Raw genomic sequence first — 20978 nt, forward strand, 5'->3', positions numbered from 1 at the left:
GGTGTGACAGAAGAGTTTAAGGTGGAGGTGGGTCTGCATCAAGGATCGGCTCTAAGCCCCTTTTTGTTTGCTCTGGTGATGGACAGGATGACAGATGAGGTAAGACAGGAGTCCCCATGGACTATGATGTTTGCAGATGACATTGTGCTCTGTAGCGAGAGCAGGGAACAGGTGGAGGAAAATTTGGAGAGGTGGAGGTATGCTCTGGAAAGCAGAGGAATGAAGGTTAGCCGCAGCAAGACGGAATACATGTGTGTAAATGAGAGGGACCCAGGAGGATCGGTGAGGCTACAGGGAGCAGAGGTAAAGAAGGTGCAGGATTTTAAGTACTAAGGGGCAACGGTCCAGAGCAACGGAGAGTGTGAAAAGGAGGTGAAGAGGCGGGTACAGGCAGGTTGGAATGGGTGGAGAAAAGTGTCAGGTGTGTTGTGCGATAAAAGAATATCAGCGAGAATGAAAGGAAAGGTGTACAGGACAGTGGTGAGACCAGCGATGCTCTACGGCTTAGAGACAGTGGCGCTGAAGAAAAGACAGGAGGCAGAGTTGGAGGTAGCAGAGCTGAAGATGTTGAGGTTCTCTTTGGGAGTGACAAGGATGGATAGGATTAAGAATGAGTTTATCAGGGGGACAACCCACGTTAGATGTTTTGGAGATAAAGTCAGAGAGGCCAGATTGAGGTGGTTTGGGCATGTTCAGAGTAGAGATTGTGAATATATCGGTAGAAGGATGCTGAGGTTGGAACTGCCAGGCAGGAGGTCTAAAGGAAGACCAAAGAGGAGATTTATGGATGCAGTGAGAGAGGACATGAAGTTAGTTGGTGTGAGAGAAGAGGATGCAGAGGATAGGGTTAGATGGAGGCAGATGATTAGCTGTGGCGACCCCTGAAAGGGAACAGCCGAAAGACAAAGGAGAAGATTCATTTTCTTGCAAGTATGGCACGTCTGTCCAAACGCTGGGCATTTTTCTTTCTTTGCCACATGACTGTTCCTACAATTTGTGCAATTGGCAATGGTGAGTGAATCATTGTTCATTTCTAGGCTTTTGCCTTGTGTACTGGAAACTGTGTGTATTGCATCCACATTAGTGGGTGTTCGAGGCATCGCCAAAGTTTTATTGTTTTCCTCGGTCATTTCATGAATGTGACACATTGAGATTTTTTGTAAGAGTTAAGTCGCTGTCCCTTAACAGCCTTCACTTACTCCTTAAGCCTTCACTTTTGATACCACATACTATCCTGTCACATACAGCGGGGAAAATAAGTATTTGACACATCAGCATTTTTATCAGTAAGGGGATTTCTAAGTGGACTATTGACACAACATTTCCACCAGATGTTGCCATCAAGCCAAATATTGAATTCATACAAACAAATCAGAACATTTAAGTATACAAGTTAAACCATAATAAATAAAGTGAAATGACACAGGGAATAAGTATTGAATACATGAAGATAACAAGGTGCAAAATGACATAGAAAGCCAGGAGATCACCTGAAATCTGTCAGTATTGATAGAGAAATCCTGTCCCCTATCAGTACTAATTGATATCAGCTGCTTTAGTCCTAATTGATGGCCTATAAAGGCTTCTCATTACCCAGAAGGCACACAGGAAAGACTTCATGATGGGTAAAAGCAAAGAACTCTCTCAAGATCTTCGTAATCTTATTGTTGAAAAGCATTTTGATGGGAATGGTTATAGGTGCATTTCCAGAATGCTGAATGTTCCTGTGAGCACTGTGGGGGCCATTATCCGGAAATGGAAAGAGCATCAGTTCACCATAAACCAGCCACGATCAGGTGCTCCACGCAAGATCCCTGTCCGAGGAGTCCAAAGAATAATCAGGAGAGTTCTCCAAGAGCCAAGAACCACTCGGACAGAACTTCAGGAAGACCTTGCATCAGCAGGTACTGTTGTTTCAAAGAAAACTATAAGCAATGCACTGAACCACCATGGCATCCATGCACGCTCACCACGCAAGACTCCATTGCTGAACAAAAAGCATGTCAAGGCTCGGTTAAAATTTGCGAAACGGTTATGGTTTATGGTTTAACTTGTATACTTAAATGTTCTGATTTGTTTGTATGAATTCAATATTTGGCTTGATGGCAACATCTGGTGGAAATGTTGTGTCAATAGTCCACTTAGAAATCCCCTTACTGATAAAAATGCTGATGTGTCAAATACTTATTTTCCCCGCTGTATTAGCTTGTCAGTCAGCTCCCCAAAGTGGCATGCTTTTGCTTTAATCCTGAGATCACTGATAAATGACTCAATATTCTTACCTTGTTTCTGGTTTCTGGAGTGGAGCTTGTGCCTCTCCATTGTTTTGTTTTGCTGTGGATTGCAAATTTCACGGAATTTCCTTTTTAAGCATTCGGGATCCTCTCTTGTTTTGGCGGAAGTTATGACAGCACCATTTTCACCCGGCGTGCGCACCTCTGCTGCATAGACAAACGAACGCTCTCGTTCTATGGCCTCCGGTCCTGCGAGATTAAGGAGGATATACAGATGCCGCCATTAAGACTGCCCCTTCTGAAATCAGGCCAATCGCCAATGCCTGTCACTGTGACGCCACACCACAAGAGGCCGCTCCTACACTAGTTGATTGACACTGGTGTTTTAGCAAAGACCCGCCCCGAGTGAGAAGAAGCTGTCAGCAATTGTTTTTCGCCGCTGGAGCAAAATGACGCCTAAGCGAGTGTGGTGTACAGTTGTTGGGTGTAATAGTGAACACAGCAGTCGTCATTTACTACCGACATCTGAACCGCTGAGGACACACTGGCTGAATTTAGTTTTTAAAGCTAACGTCCCCGCAGATTTACCCAAATGCGTTTTTATGTTTGCGATAATCATTTTTTACCAGACTGCTTTATAAACGCGGGTCAATATAAAGCAGATTTTACTAGGAAGCTGCCCCTAAAAAATGCATCTGTACTAACGCTTCATGTTCCTGCTTCATCTTCACCAGGCTCAGTAAGTAATTTCTTTTTCTATGAATCTTTGCAGATCGCCTTTTCCAATAATCACGATGAATACGGAGTGTAAGTTAACTTATACACTGATAAAACATGGATATGGCTTTTTCTCTGTGTACATCCGTCTCTATATAATCCCTAATCGCCCGTTTATAATAAACAATGCATTAAGGTGATTGCCTAGTTGCAAACTGCGTACATAGTCGGAAAACTATATTATGCTTACCTTTGTTACGTTAGATGGTTTATAACGATGTCTGTCGAAGAAGTCATGTAAACACATCAGTAAACACATCGTGTCTGTATCTCTCTCAGTAAGCTTCTCCGCTTTTGTTATTGTTGCTCGCGGGGGGGGCTCAGCAGAGATCATAAGCATTTAAAGGAACATGCACTGAAATAGGTTGCTGAGAACAGACCTAGTTTTTACAAGGTAAAAGTAGTGTTTTTTTTTTTACACAACCATTGAGAATTTTTAATTAAATATATTACAAACTTTTCATTAGGACCCTAAAGGTCATATTAACATTTAATGAAAAATGTTTCTGGATGCTCCCTTTAAAACGTTAAATATTGGCAGGGGGAATTGGCAGAATTGAGGTGTTTAAAACGTCTTTGCCTAAAATGTATTTTCCCAGCAAAACATAAATAGAATATAAAATGTTTAGTGTTACCAATCAAATGAGACTTCATAATTATTTTGAGTGTAATTCACAAATTTACTGAATATATTATGTTTTATTGTGTATACAGTATGTGTTTGTATGTGAGTATATTATATAAGTATGTGTTTGTGCACGCGTCTCATATGTAACATTTATATTAAATGCAATTTATGATAAGTGTATGTTAAAGTATTTGTGGATATGTATGTAATGACGCGTCTCGCGCGAGGGGCAGAGATGCATGAACTGTTCAGAACGGGTCGGGTCGTGATACCGCGACACCGATAAAAGGTGTCAGGGCCAAAGACAAAGCCCGCTGAAGAAGACACAGGCAAAGCCCAAGCCTTTGTCTGTCTAAGACACCGGCGAGAAAGTGCGGGATTCGCATCAGTTTAGCGCTCGCTCTCGGGTTAAAGCGCACAAAGCACAAACTCTCTCTTTCTATAAATCCTTGGTAAGGGCATAAGCCCCAAATACAGCTTTAGTTTTTTGTTTTAGTTTTCAGAATCCCGTCTGTTCTCGCGTAGACAGTGGAGCTCTGGTTATTTTTTATATTTTAAGGTGTGTGTGTATGTGTGTGTGTGTAAGGAGAGTTTGTGTGTGTCCGTGCGCGCGTCTCATATACAATGTATGTGCTTCATATTATTCTACATGGCCCTGTGTGAAAAAGTGATTGCCCCCCTTGTTAAAAAATAACTTAACTGTGGTTTATCACACCTGAGTTTTTTTTGTAATTTTTGTAGTCATCCCCAGGCCTGATTACTGCCACACCTGTTTCAATCAAAAAATCACTTAAATAGGAGCTACCTGACACAGAGAAGTAGACCAAAAGCACCTCAAAAGCTAGACATCATGCCAAGATTCAAAGAAATTCAGGAACAAATGAGAACAGAAGTAATTAAGATCTATCAGTCTGGTAAAGGTTATAAAGCCACTTCTAAAGCTTTGGGACTCCAGCGAACCACAGTGAGAGCCATTATCCACAAACGGCAAAAACATGCAACAGTGGTGAACCTTCCCAGAAGTGGGCGGCCGACCAAAATTACCCCAAGAGTGCAGAGACAACTCATCCGAGAGGCCACAAAAGACCCCAGAACAACATCTAAAGAACTGCAGGCCTCACTTGCCTCAATTAAGGTCAGTGTTCACGACTCCACCATAAGAAAGAGACTGGGCAAAAACGGCCTGCATGGCAGATTTCCAAGGCGCAAACCACTTTTAAGCAAAAAGAACATTAAGGCTTGTCCCAATTTTGCTAAAAAACATCTTAATGATTGCCAAGACTTTTGGGAAAATACATTATGGCTTGACGAGACAAAAGTTGAACTTTTTTTTAAAGTGCGTGTCCTGTTACATCTGGCGTAAAAGGAACACAGCATTTCAGAAAAAGAACATCATACCAACAGTTAAATACGGTGGTGGTAGAGTGATGGTCTGGGGTTGTTTTGCTGCTTCAGGACCTGGAAGACTTGCTGTGATAGATGGAACCATGAATTCTACTGTCTACCAAAAAATCCTGAAGGAGAATGTCCGGCCATCTGTTCGTCAACTCAAGCTGAAGCGATCTTGGGTGCTGCAGCAGGACAATGACCCAAAACACACCAGCAAATCCACCTCTGAATGGCTGAAGAAAAACAAAATGAAGACTTTGGAGTGATCTAGTCAAAGTCCTGACCTGAATCCTATTGAGATGTTGTGGCATGATCTTAAAAATGCGGTTCATGCTAGAAAACCCTCAAATAAAGCTGAATTACAACAATTCTGCAAAGATGAGTGGGCCAAAATTCCTAGAGAGCGCTGTAAAAGACTCGTTGCAAGTTATCGCAAACGCTTGATTGCAGTTATTGCTGCTAAGGGTGGCCCAACCAGTTTTTAGGTTCTAAACTCAAAGATCTGAAACGTTTTCTACATAAACAAAATAACCATATCTCTCATGTTCACTATTCATTATTTCAATTAATATTGACCACCATAATAATTACTAGCACGAGTTAATGCTGTTACTAATTTTATTCTTTTTACTTGGCTCTGGTAGATCAGGGGAGACGTGTTGGTCATCATCAGCATGTATTATGATGTGGGATGTGGTGCGCTGCTGGATCCAGCCTCACTGTCCCTGACCTGTTATAGGCAATATCTAAAAAGTTATAGGCAGAATCTGTTCATTTAAAGCATTTCACAGCATTTACCTCTAAAGCTTTTTCTTATTTTCACGTAACCTTTTCTTCTTCCTGCTTTTCATTCATGTAAATTATTATTAATTTGCTCAGAAAATTCGCTGCATCTAGAAAGGATTAATATCTAAAAAGTTTAAGATGCCCGCGTGTGTGAACAAAGAATACAAAAGTGTATAATCTTTAATAAAGTTAGTCTAATACAATATTGTTTCCAATGCTGAAGCAAACATGATTTTGTTTTAGTCTATTCATTGAATACAACGCGACAGCGCGCTACGAGGTGAAGCGCACCCACAGTTACTGTACAGTTACGGTTTCGCTGCTGGAGGAATTCGCAGAATTGGGGGTTTTAAAACAAATTAACAAGACCGAGCAGACGTCAGACAGGGGGTTTGGTTGGTTAGAAGTGGCGCTGACGGGGGCGCCGGGAGAGAGTCTCGCCTGGGGAGCAATTCAGTGTAGAACCACCACTGCCTATTTTCCACCACATCACGTACTTCCCTGATCTCGGACTAAACTCCGCGCTTTGCTTTTATAATGTGGAGCAAGCCCGAGATCATATTAACGTTAATTATCGCCAGCCGGAACGAATAGGCGGCTCTGTCCCTTTGCCGCCTATTCAGGGCTTATAAACAGTTTGACAGCAAAATGAGACATTTTCTCATTTCTTATGCTAAAATATATCATTTACAGGTTGTTAGAAAATATTCTGTGCATTGTGTCTTACTGAGTCACAAGGGTGCTAAAAAGCATTCATCATTCAAAGTTATTTATATCAGTGTATAGTTAGTGTGATTTGAAAAGTGCTATAACTCCACCTGCCACAGTTTCAGCCCAGTGGAACAATCTGACTACATGTGAAGTGCCATGAAAAAGTATTTGCCCCTTCCTATTTTTTTTCTTTGCATATTTGTCACACTTGTATAGGTGGAATTTCACCTAAACACTTTAGGTGAGAACGTATAGGTTATTAAGTATAGGTGAGAACAGATGATTCACACTTGGGGAGAGTGAATAATTTGCATTTGAATGTTGTCTGGCATTGTAAGCACATGCAGTGACACTAAAAGAACAATAGGATTAATAGGAATAGGAGGCACTAAAGAGGAGGATTTTAATTTAGACTATAAAAAAAAATAACCTGCGTCTATTTTTAGGCGTGCCAGCTGCCACTTTTTAGTTAGAAGTTTTCAATACAAATCTTATAATGCCCACATGACATGCTGGTGAGCTATGCATGCCAATGATCCCGGGCTTGCACCCTGCGCTATAAAATACGAGTACGACTGCCATCCGTGGACAGCATAATGTACAAAAACTATATAATAAAACTATATAAGACTACATGCCTTTATAAGAATCAACTTTTATTTAAGCGCACTCACAATAACGAAAAAACGTTGTGATTTTGTAAATGTTTGAAAGCAAATAAGCTGCGCTGTTCTGTATTGTTTTTGGTGAACTTGAGCGCGTCAGAAAATGAACGCAAACGTTTTTTTAAATGGTCAGAGTCAGTCTGCTTGCTGTTTTCCTGACGCGTTCATAATCATTAGTCTACTTCTGCCGGTGCGCTCTGGAAAACTTTATGCATGCGGCTGAGCGCTGATTAAAACTATGGAGTAAATTAAAGAGGAGAATCACGATGCTGAATCGAAGTCCTGAGCCCAAACCTCATTTAAATTAAATTAACAAATATTATAAGTAAAAAACAATAGCCCACGTTTAGAAACCGTTTATAAATTCTTTCCGACATGAGTTGGCCTGGTGTTATGTGCAGAGCATGAATTTGGGCATCTCATTTTATCATTATGAAAATAATATAAAGCACATATACACACATTCATCATGAAAGATCTGTTGTAAAGCAAAATAAAATTTATGTTTGCTTCAGCATTGGAAACAATATTGTTTTAGGCTAAGTAATTATACACAGTTCTTCGTTGTACAGTACTTGGTCCGGCTTTTAGATAAAGTCCTTCCATGTGCCATCTGGCGGATATTCAGTGAAGCACAACACATTTATTTAAATTCCCAAATGTTGCTTACGGCAAGTCGCGGCACGCCGCGCGCTAAATTGCGGCATCTCGCGGGAAAACACGCGCAGTCTTAATGGCCACATCTGTATGAATGTTTCTGAATATAAACCTGCTTCCGGAACAAGGTATGCTCGTAATCCAAGGTTCCACTGTAACTTAAAAAATAAACATGTTTAAATTTGCAGCAAATTAACCTACTGGCATTTTGCTAAAACAGCGGAACTTTAATTTGGTCTTCTAAATTCAAAGATGTAAAATAATGCCACAATTTCTGGAGTGTTGTCTTTCTTCTTGTTGCATGCACAATTAAAGTGAAGTAGCCTATTATGTGCGATATAGATATAGATTTATCACACGCATATCTGTTTAAAAGATGTATTTATATTCTGCATGGTATAAATATTGAATGCAAACTAAATAGGCTTCACAACATGATAATCTTTAGTATAAATTGTCAATTAATGGTCTCAAAAGAGACTGTGTTGTGTCCTTCATAAGACAAGACAAAAGCTAATGCTAAGCTCTTTTGCTAAGACTTTTTAAGCTTACTTGCTGGAATAGCATCTAGCTTTTATTAAATTGCACAATATTCTCTTAGCAAATCATGAGTCTGAAAAACTAGAACATGAGCCAATTTAATTCCCTAGTCACATCAGTAACAGGTTTTGCCCTTTTCTATCCCATGAATTTTTGTAATTAGCTCAAACACAAAGCTCAAACACCTCTTGCTTTCTTGTTGCATCAGTAGGGGGATGTGCTGCTTTATTTATCATGTATGCTTGTTCTTTCTCTGATCCCACTTCATAGAGAATATTAAGGATGTCCTGTTTACTTCCAAAGAACTAAGATGCTTCTGACACTATCATCTTGACTCAATGAACAAAGATTTTATTGTGTATTGAGTCAGGCAAGCAGCATTAACAAAAAGGTTATATGTTAGAAAAGAAAAAGAAGGAAGTCCCTTTAAACTACACATTTTCTTCTCACTGTTTTTCTTCAAGCTGTCATTTTCTAATACATTTTTAATGATTTTATAAAATATTATTTATTGTTTTTACGAGATACAAATGTAAATAACAAATTATCTATCTATCTATCTATCTATCTATCTATCTATCTATCTAAAATTGTGTAAATTACTTTTTACATTGGGTAATAAATATGGTTTGCAAAAATGTGATCAAGAATAATATACAAGAATATTGCAGTTTCAGATGTTTATACAGTACTCATTACAGATGAATGCTCTAATTATTCTCATACTTAAAAATCACGAAAAATTTAATTGTATCATAAAAATGTAGAAATCACATCTATTTTTAATGGTAAAAATATCGGAAAGCTTTTCCAATACAACAAGCACTTTATACAACGCACTAAACACGATGCATCAAGGTGAGAAGGGAAGTGCACTTCTTCTGCATATGATCCTTGCAAGCTTAACATCATCTGCTCTTCAGTACTCAACCAATCCTTTTATGACATGAAGATTTAAAAAATTTGGATCATTAATCCCATCCCAATCCCTGCAGTACAATTTTAGGACTCCTAAATCCAGCACATCACCTCATTGTCCAATTTCAGCTTCTGTCCATCGGATCTAATCCCTTTCGCAATGCTTAAAGCCATCACACGAGACTTTCTCCTCTTCATCACAATAATCATCAACCTTTCCATTCCATCTGGTCATGTTTCGGCTGCATTTAGAAAGCCTGGATTCGTAGACATCAGCAGCGATCGGATGGAATTACTCACTTATCTTATATACAGCTTTATTCTGTATTCAGGGTCGCGGGGACCTGGAGCCTATCCCAGGATGCTTAGGGCACGAGGCAGGGTACACCCTGGACTGGGTGCCAATCCATCGCAGGGCACACACATACACACCATTGCTATGCAGATGACACTAAACTTTTTTTTTTTCCTTTTCACAGACAATTAAGTTTCTGTTTGGATCTCAGCATGTCTGGTACATCTTATCTCATATTCAATGGCAACTCATTAACTAAAACTTTATCTCAGCAAAGCCAATCAGCTGCCCTTTTCACCTCACATTGCTAACCTTGCATGGTCTTGTTGATTTGTACTTTATAACATCAGAAGCATTTGTTTGTTTTTCTTTACTTAGGTGCTTGTTGAGTCCCGTATTATTTTGAGACCAGATTACTGCAAATCACCCCTAGTTGGTCTGTCTCTATACTCTATTTGCAGCTGATCCAGAATGTAGATGCATGGCTTATTTACAACCTTCCTAAGTTCTTACACCACCCCACTTCTACACTCCCTCCACTGGTTTGATGTTGCTGCACACATCAGATTTAAACTCTACAAAGCCAAAAACAACCGAGAACAAATTTACCCCCAAGGTATTTACCTTAACACAGTTCACCATGCTCCCTCTGATCCTCTAGAACTGGTCTGACCAACTCTCTCTGGTGAAAAAGAAACAGTTCTTGTCATGTTCATGAAACCAGTTTGAGACAACTTTTTTGCAACATATTGCATTATCATGTATAGCTATATTTAATAGTAAAAGTAACTCTGGTGTGAAATTCCTCTAGACTACAATATATTGTTGTATGGTAGTGATTGCAATGGTGGTATTGATTGCAATTTTGATTGGAAGTTGTTATATGGGAGTTGAATTGGAACACACTTCTTTTGTATGATCAAGTAACAGGTTTTTAGCTTGTTGACTGGCAGGCAATTTGTAATTTACTTCAGGGTTTCAGCAGACACAGAAATTGACATCAGCAGTGTAATGACTGTTATATCAGGACACTTAATGGAGCCTATTAAAGCCAAGGTCTGTAACGTTAATTACACTGAGGACCCATAATATATGACTTGATTCAAATTATGATTTTGTTGATGTTCTCTTAGCGAAGTCTTTATTTCTGTATAATGCTGTTATTGCATATTTTAAATGACTCTGATTAAATTGGCAAGGCCAATACTTGTGAGAATAATTGGTTGGCAAGCCCAATACTTGTGAGAATAATTGGTTGAGGCTTACATTCTACATTAAAAGATTAAATATATTAAAAGATAAATAAGGCCTGATGTAATATTTTAGAGTGGAAAGCTATAAATATTAGGAAAGGCCTGGAAGAAATTGGGAAACACACATAGACTCCCTTTATTAGGAACACCATACTAATACTGGCTAGGGACTCTTGTTGATGTAAAAAAAAAACAAGCCTTTATGTCATGGATTTAACAAGATATAGGACAAATTCTTAATTATTATTATTATTATTATTATTATTATAATTTTTAATCACATACTTTAATGCTGTAAAACACCAATTTTAACAGACCCCAAAATTGTTCTATTAGATACTCTATAAGAAAAAATATATATATTTCATTGGACCACTTTTTTCACTGATTATTGGACACATTCATCATAACCTTGTTACAATGTTTATTTTTATCCAGAGTCACATTAATATATTTCCATATTTTTATCGATAATAGGAGAGTAAGACATTATCTTCAGCACATCCCAAAGATTCTCAATGGGGTTCAGGTCTGGACTGTAAAGGCCCATCCATTTGTCGCAATGATGTCTCATGCTCTCTGAACCACTCTTTCACAATTTGAGCTTGACATATCCTGACATTGTCATCTTGCAATAAGCCCTCCAGGAAAGAAAATATCTATTGCTTAAAAAAACAACTAATCATTTTATATATTCAGTTAGTCAGCTGACCACATTTATTTTGGCACTGTTGCAGAACATAGACTTGACCAACAGAACTAACCTCAGATCATAACACTGTCCCCACAGGCTTGTACATAAAGCACTAGGCATGATGTGTGCATCTGCCTCTTTTCTTACTGTACTTAATTCCATCAATGGATTTTTCCTTTGATGGCTTAGCCTTTTTCTAGGACTCAAAATTTGAAAGATTGGAAGCATGCGGAACCATTTTTATGTGAATTGGCCACCATATTGTGTAATCAAAGCTAAGCCAGTCAAATAAAATCTAAAGATTTTGACATTTTTTTGGCTAGGCAGTGTGTATGCACCTTAACAGCAATAAAGATTTAGGATTCAAGTTTGTCAATACTGTATTGACATTCCTCATCAACAAGGCATTTATATCTGCAGAAACTTTCACTCGCTAGAATTGTCACTTTATTGCACCATTCTCTCGATCTGTTTATTTATTGTACCCTTGCACCAAGTAAACTCTATGGTTGTGACTATTATACTTGAAACTCAGAGGAGATCAGCAGTTATAGAAATACTTAAACTTGTACTTCTGTCTGGCACCAACAACCATGAGATGGGTTAAAAAGATCACATTCTGATAGTTGACGTGAACAGTACCTGAAGTTTCTGGCATGCATCAGCATGATTTTAAGCATTGCATTGCATTGAATTAATTGATACACAGGTGTTTCTAATAAAGTGCTTAGTGAGCATATAGACATGCAAGCACAATGAATGTTGCCACATATAATGAAGTCAGTTGTAATAGCCAAATGTAATCTTTTCTGATTAAGGTCTAAAATGTGTTGCTTCTATTTCTGTCTGCCACTGCATTACCCCTTTTGTTGGGTAGACAAAGTTGTCAGTCAAGCTAGGAAAGCTATTTTCTGTTGTCAAAATGACAGAAAAAGGGAATTCTTCCAATACACTGAAGGAGATTTAAGTGACTGGACACAATTCTATTGCTGATGTATTGACAGACAGATGAGGCCCGACCACCCCACTTTAGATACCCATATCCACTCCCCTACTGTACACATTTACTCATTTTCAGTGTAATTATGGATTAAGTACCTCCTCAGACTATAAACTTCTTTGGAAGACCATGTCATGATTACATTACAGTGTTCTCTGGTGTCAAAAAGAAACTAGAATGAGCAATGGCTCTAACTTTAAGTTTTAAAGCATACCAGCTTTTACTGGTAAGATGAAAGTATTGGACTGAGGATATACTCAGTCCAACATATCAAAGTATATGTTTAAAGTGCAGACTCCATATCTCATAAGGTTAAATAAAGTATTGTCTGTTAATGGCATGTATATGTGTTTAAAATGTTCTTATTCTACCTACCTGCAATCTTATCATTTTAAATCATTCACATTCATATTTTATACAAATTTCCCTAATTCTTTTGATTGTGTAAAGCTGCTTTACAACAATGACAATAGGTAAAGGCGCTATACCAAAAAAATAAGTTCATTTATATTATAATATAACTTTTATTATCTTTGAGGATGATTGTCATTGGATGATTTCTCTCGCACATTAAGGCATGTACAATTTTAGATGCCTACAACCATGACTGTAACCATGTCCTGAATGATAATGAACAAAACAGAAATACAAAGATTTAACAGATGAGTTGTAGTTTCACAAACACAATTATCAGTTTATGGTGTAAAGCAATACAGACTTCTTTAGTGTACTTGGTTTCTTTGTCAGGTAGGTGTACACCTGTTTGTCCATTCCATTGTATGTAATCCTGTCCCATCAGTCTTCCATCAAGTGAGTGTGTATGGGTTGGTCCCTCTGGTTAATGTTACCTTCATCTAGTAACACGTGTAGCCTCAAAGAGTAAGTGATTGTGCAAGCCAACAAAGCATTCTAGCCAGAATTAATCAGTATGTTTAGGAAATACATTTGCTCCACCCTTATAAATATCAACGTATTTGCTAACAGCAAAAGAAGTTGGGAAGTCAGGGGAGGACACAATTTTTGTATTAACTTACGATTGTCACTGCTTTTTTAGGTGTTAGCATTACATGTATTTAGGCATTCTCAGTGTCAAGTGAAAGCAAGTTTAAGGCAATATTAAATAAACTAATAAAAGTTTTTCTTTGAACATTTAATTCACTTGAATTTAGTCATAAGTGCACCTTGTGAAGTGGCATTCAGAGTAATCGACTACACAGAATAATCTTCCTCTGACCACTAGCCACTTACATTATTTTATGAATTCTTTCTGCATTTAGTCAGTTTAAGTAAACATTTCTTTCCTGCTTAGCAGTGTAGTGGACCGGTTTTAAATCCTTCTACTGCCCAGCCTCACTTTTGTATTTTTTTTTCTATGAATCGCTGCAATTCACAATTCCTGATAAGCATCTAAAAATTTAAATATCAAGTTCATATGTGCAATAAATGTTGAAATAAAACAAGTCAAACTATTTATTTCCTACTCACATTTGGTTATGAAAGCCACATCAGAAAACTAAGTATATTTCTACTCAATCTCAGAATAAAAACCAACAATGGCATTACCGGACATTGTATGACACATGTGACTGGTCACAATAATTTCCTTCATTTTTTATTTGTTTTCTTTATGTAATAGGGCATTTGTGTCACTCCCTCATTCTTACCTAATAATTATACAAAAGAGAAGTTTTTAATTTCCATGATTTGACCTTTCTTCCAAAGTCTATTTGCAGTACATTACATGGTGAATCATGCTTAAGCATACATCAGAGATCTTTATGGTTTCAGACCAGACCTGCAGTAATTGCTTTATCTCCAGTTTAAAAGTTATTTCATCCAAAATCTACGAAGATTAGCTATAAATCAAGGCTACTGTCTGGGTGGGACACTTTACAATCCCTCAGAAAAGAAATGTATATTACTATACACCTAGGGACAATTTATTGATGTCACAATACATTAAATAATTTATTTATTATGGACAATTTATTAATCTTTTATATCAGTCTGATGGTTTTAGGGGACCTAGGAAACTGAGCGCCTACTCACATAAACCTCAAACATTATTGAAGTTCAAAATTGTAGCCTCGACTATGAAGGACTGTCTACTGCATCAATTCCCAGATGTGTGATAAGATTCCTTGAACTATACAGAATTGTAGGAGAATTACATGCTCTTGCCTTTAATATTCTATACTTTAAATAGTGTCACACATAATCAGGACAGTGTAATTTAATGACCATACTGAATATTTGAATCTAGTTGTGTTGGCAGCTGGCTATATATTGAGTTAATACAATGCACAGTTTGTTAAAAAACACTATAATATACATTATATATTTATATACTAAAAAACGGCATTCTCCTTTCATTAGTCCTGCTTAGTCAATGGAGTATTAAAAATACATTTATTTTGGACATATATCTTCAATATTTTTGTTTTTAAAAAAATCACTCGAAATGAGAACAGAACACAGGATGATGTGGCACAGGAAACTGTCAGAATAAGGGTCCTTAAACACAGTGCAGAAATCCCAAGGTGCATGGCACCCAACTAAAAAACTAATAAACCAGTAAACTTAAAACCCAGTGAGTAAATTACAGTACTGCGTGGCAAAATTCAAGACATTATTTAACTCTGTGTGGCCAAGCAAAAAGACTGATAAAAAAACAATGAACCAATTTCAGCAGATGAAGCCTCACAGAAATCTTCTTCTAATTGTGCTGTCATGGAAATCAAACTAGTGTGAAAATTGAAATTAACATTTGGAGCACGGACATCTGTGTGACTCTAAAAGCATTTGCACTAAAGAGCTACTTTACATTATATATCAGGATTTTTTTTTCCAGGACTCATTTTTCATTTCTCCATTGGAATAGTGTGTGTGTGTTTGTGTGTGTGTGTGTGTGTGTGTGTGTGTGTGTGTATATTGTAGCGTTTTTCACCGCTAGGAGAAGAAGGAACTTGGAGAGACGAGTGAGCTTCCTTGCTGCCCAATGCAAATGTCTGGGAGTATTTTATTCTCCACACAGCATGTATAGCAGGAACAGCACATTCAACAAGTTGCACACAATCAATAAACACACATCCACAGTTATTAAAACAGACATCCAACATACACACACACAACCTGGCCGAAGCCACTACCCCAAACACCTTTCGCCAACAGGGTGAACACATAACAACCCCTCCCGCAAAGCATGATGGTTGCCAATCGAAACCCTGCCTACGTCACACTGCCCCCACCCGAGCTGTGACCGTCCCCGGTCACCATGGCGAACTCAGTCTAGGAGGTGTGACGGTGGTCGGCGCTGATGTTGTGAAGTCTTTCTGCAGGGGAAGGGGGGCGCAGCCCTCTTCCTGAGGCGGACCGGCCTCCACAGAGTTCGATGTTTCACTGGCGTTGGGCCGATAGGGAGCGAGATGGTCCCGGTGGAGCACGACCACTCGCGACCGCCCCGTCAACCGCACCCGGTAGACTACATCAGAGAGCTGGGCAATGACCGTGCAGGGGCACACCCAGTGAGACATGAGCTTAGGCAAGAGCCCCCTTTTCCTTCCGGGGTAATAAACCCAAACCTGCTCCCCAGTAGCAAAGTCTCGCCCCCCGGCTGTGAGTATCATACACGCGGGGCTGCTTAATACCGCCGTCTGCCAAGTATCTACGTGCCAACTCGTGGACACAGAACAGTTTGTCTTTCAGTAAACAAAAATAATCCAACCCTGGCTTCGTGGGTAAATCCAATTGTGGAGGTGGCCCAAACACAAGGTCCACGGGCGTGTGCAACCTCGCGACCGAACATTAACGCCGCTGGCGTCAGCTGTGATGACTGCTGCACTGCTGTGCGATAGGCCCAAAGCACGAGAGGCAAATATTCATCCTAATCCTTCTGCTGGTCGATGGAAGGCACGGCGAGTTGGGTGGTGAGTGTTCAATTGAAATGCTCCACAAGGCCGTTACTTTGCGGAAGCACTCGAGCCGTGGTGGAAGCACTCTGGTCAGGAACAGCAAACGCCTCCGGCCACTTGGTGAAGTAGTCCATGGCCACCAGCACATACCGATTCCCGCGATTGGAAATGGTCCACGCCCATACGCTCCATAGGTGCTCCCACCCAAAGGTCTTGCAGGGGTGCTCGCGAGCGCTGGGTAGGGCCCTTCTTTGTCGTGCAGGCGTCGCATCTATGCACAAAGAGTTTGCCATCCGTATGATAGCGCGGCCAGCCGCAGAGTTTTCGTTACCCCGAAGTGTCCTGTTTACCCACGGGGGCTCTGGAGGTCTGCGCAGGGAGACTGTTCGGATTCACGGGGTTCGGAGAGTGTTGCAACGATGTCGCAACCACCCACGCGCTCTTTAACCCGCTCGGAGTACTGACAACGCTCTTTGCTACATGGCCGCATCGGAACTGCCCCTCGGGCTCTTTAAACCTAAGCAGCCACACCAGCGAAGCGTAATCGGTCAGCAGCAAGAAGGATTGCCCGTATAAATACGGCCTAAAATGTTTAAGTCAGTCCAGACAACACGCGGCTGAAGTAGGCGATAGCACGCTCTTTGCACTCGAAGACCTGAAACAGGACAGCCCCTAGCCCTATATCGCTTGCATCCGTGTCAAGGATGAACATACGAGATGCATCAGGATATTCGAGAACGGGCAACGTGACCAGAGCTTCACGTAACCGAGTGAAAGCACGCGCATGCACCCTGTCCCAGTGAAACGGCTGTTTCTTTCTCGTGAGCCCGTGCAGCGGACTGGTGATCGTGGCAAAATCCTTCACGAACCGGCAATAGTATGAGGCTAACCCAAGAAAGGTGCGTAGGTGCGACACATTTAACGGTTCAGGCTAATTCTGTACTGCAACAATTTTGGCTGGATCAGTGGCAATCCCTTGAGCGCTAATCATGTGTCCCAGAAATACGGTCTCTTGCCATAACAGCTGGTACTTTTTTGGATTGAGCCGCAAATTCGCCCGCCGGATAGCTAGAAATACCTCCCGTAGGTTAGCTAGCGCGACCTCAAACTCCTTGCCGTGCACCAATAAATCGTCTAAGTAAACGTCACAACGGTTGCGAGGAATATCTGCCAACACTTTCTCCATCAACCGTTCAAATGTCGCTGGAGCGTTACAGAGGCCGAACGGCATGCGCCGAAATTGCCATAGCCCTTGCCCAATCAAGAACGCGGTTTTAGTTCGTGCTTTCGGGGCGAGCTCTACTTACCAATACCCGCTACGCAAATCCAACGAGCTTAACCACGCCGAGCCCGAAATGTGTCAGCGCATCATCTATTCGCGGTAACGGATAAGAATCTTTGCGCGTCACCTCGTTTAACCGCCGGTAGTCCACACAAAACTGCCACGAGTATTCGCATTGTGCAACAGGCCCGTTTCTTCAAATAACTCTGTTGGAGGCGGCTTCCCCTCTGCGCCCCCTGCAGCTAGTTTTAACAGCTGCTGGGGAACGTTGTCCTTCGGCCTGAGAAAGTTGCAGCGGTAGTCCCAGAGCCGCGGGAGATCGCTGGGCTCTTTCGCCGTGGTGTTCTGCTATAATGGGCTCGGCGCGCTCGGCTATATATATATTGTATGTATGTGATATATATATATATATATATATATATATATATATATATATACAGTGGCTTGCAAAAGTATTCGGCCCCCTTGAACTTTTCCACATTTGGCCACATTACAGCCACAAACATAAATCAATTTTATTGGAGTTCCACGTGAAAGACCAATACAAATTGGTGTACATTTGAAAAGTGGAACGAAAATCATACATGATTACCTAAATTTTTTCCAAATAAATAACTGCAAAGTGGGGTGTGTGTAATTATTTAGCCCCCTTTGGTCTGAGTGCAGTCAGATGCCCGTAGACATTGCATGATGAGTGCACCTGTGTGTAATCTAATGTCAGTACAAATACAGCTGCTCTGTGACGGCCTCAGATGTTGTCTAAGAGAATATTATATATACAAAATATATGTACATTCTTAACTAAATGGCATGATTTAATCTACACTGAAATTTTCCTAAATACACATTACAGTTTTTCAAATAAACATTAAACAAATCATAAAATTATACAGGGTGTGTGAAAAGTAACTAGGCATTGAAATTTGTAATAAAGTCCATATTTCTAATACATTGCTTTGACCTGTGGTCATCAGCTTTGCATTCCATTTTTTTTCTCTGAACATAGTGTTGCATTTCTCCCTTTCACTGTACACCACCATCCCTGCATAAGAATAATGGAATTCCACAGTTCATAGCATGCTGTGATCTTTGCTTGCTCCTGAACAGTCAAGCGGTCGGCAATCATCTTTAATTGTGTTGCATGTGCTGCTGCTCGGAGCCCATGACTGTACTACAGGAATTACACAGGAAATCAGGAAAAACTAAACCCCATTTACTGTCAGCTATTTAATGACTGTTTTTATTATGACTTCAGTGATACTGCATGTTCTATTACTATCAAATATTGTGTTAAAGATAAGATAAACCTTTAACCTTTACTTGGGAAATTTGTTAGGTTTATCTTATCTTACCATTAAATATTGTGTTAAAGCTGTTAAAGGGGACTGTAGTCCTTAAAAGACTGGGTTACTGTGCAGCTGGTTTAGGAGTGATGTTTGGTCAGGTCTGTGCTCTGAACATCGAATTCTAAAAGAACTCTAAGTTTTTTAAATGATTTCTATTGGACTTGGAGAGACATTCTCACCTCAGATTCACATGCTGAGAAACAAACTCTTGTTGCCATGAAATCTTTTTATGTTGATTGGTTTGTTACTTTTGTTTATACCAAAAATTAGTTCTATGTGTTTTTGTGTAAAAACAATAAAAAATCATGGGATAGGAGTGGTTTTTAGTATTAGGCAAATACAACCTCCAACAAACACCAAATAACTTTTTCACTGTGCTATTATGTATTTAACAAAAATGTAGCCAAAAAACTTATGGCAACACTAAGTACCCCCAGGATTCTTGTAAATCCATCTTTAGCAGTAATAACTTGAAATTTGAATTGTGGATAATTTTTTTTTTTTTTTTTTTTAAATATTATGTTAGTTTATGAAGCTTGGTTTTTGGGAATTTGCATAAGGACTTAAGGTCCACCACAGCATTTCACCTTGAATGAGGTTTGGCCTTTGACTAGGCCATTCCAAGACATTTTATTTTTCAGCCATTTATGATGTAGATTTATTGGTGTGCTTGGAATCATTGTTCTGTAGCATGACAAGCTTTAGCTGTTGGACAAAGCGCATGTGTACTACTCGTATATCAAGACCTCGCCTGTTTATTCAATTAAAGTAAACATGGCACTGGGCATTAACTCCACTTTGGTCTTATTTATTTCTTTGTTCAGATGCAGTTTTGTGAAACTGTATGTTGTTTTTTACAGAGGTTTTTCCTGGCAACCCTTCCACACATACCATACCTGTTCATTCTTCTTTTAATTGTGCTGTCATGGATTTTTTTTTTTTCATTTAACAGTGTAACCTGTAGAGCAGGGGTACTCAAATATAAATTTGAAAGGTCCACTTACTGTACCAAATTTCTATTCAGTCCGAGGTCCCGAAAAATGACAGTCCAATTTCAAATAGAGAACTACAAAAAAAGTAAAACCGAACAATCGTATTGTTCGAAAAAATCGAACAATACCCAAAAATGACATGGTAGTCCTTTTAGTGTGAAAGGTGACATCATCTTTGTGCCACCAGTTGTTTGAACTTGGGCATAAAAGGTGTGAGGACCAGGTGGAGGCACTGATGTAAATGTTCATTGTTGAGGGTGCTGCGATATGTGTTTTTCACCATGTTTATAGTTGAAACGGCAGATTTACAGCAGTACATTGAGAAAAACATTGTGAGAATTTGAAGGGCCATTTTCTGCAGGACAGGAGCATCTGCTGCAGTAACCATCTTTTTCCGGAATGTGAGAAGGTGACCACTTTTAATTGCTAGATGAAGCACATTGGTTTTCTGCTTCTTACGGGGAGCCCAAATGCATATTTTTCTGTCCACTCACTCTTACATTTATTGTTTTTAAAATCAACTTATATTAATGGCCAGCTTTGAGCATGCCATTAGGATATGAAGGACATATAATAATAAACAGAATGAGTAGCTCACCTCTTCCAGTATATCTTCCAGTCTGAGTCGTTCGTTCTTTTGAATCTACTGCACTGCATAGCGTCTATGGGAGTCACGTGACAGAGGAACGAGCAACTTAGGACTTGACGATTCGTTGAGAACCGTTAAATTCTGTTTCCTGTACATAGCCTATGGAGGTTTTGCGATGATTTGACCATGCGCCCAGTAGAAAATGAATGAATCACTCTCAGAGACGACTTGTTCTTCTGAGTCACGTTAAAGATTTGTTCAAACCGTTCATGAACGACCCATCACTGGAAGACTCAAAGATATATCGCGCG

This window comes from Clarias gariepinus, chromosome 14 (assembly GCF_024256425.1).
Source record: "Clarias gariepinus isolate MV-2021 ecotype Netherlands chromosome 14, CGAR_prim_01v2, whole genome shotgun sequence".
Taxonomy (NCBI): Eukaryota; Metazoa; Chordata; class Actinopteri; order Siluriformes; family Clariidae; genus Clarias; species Clarias gariepinus.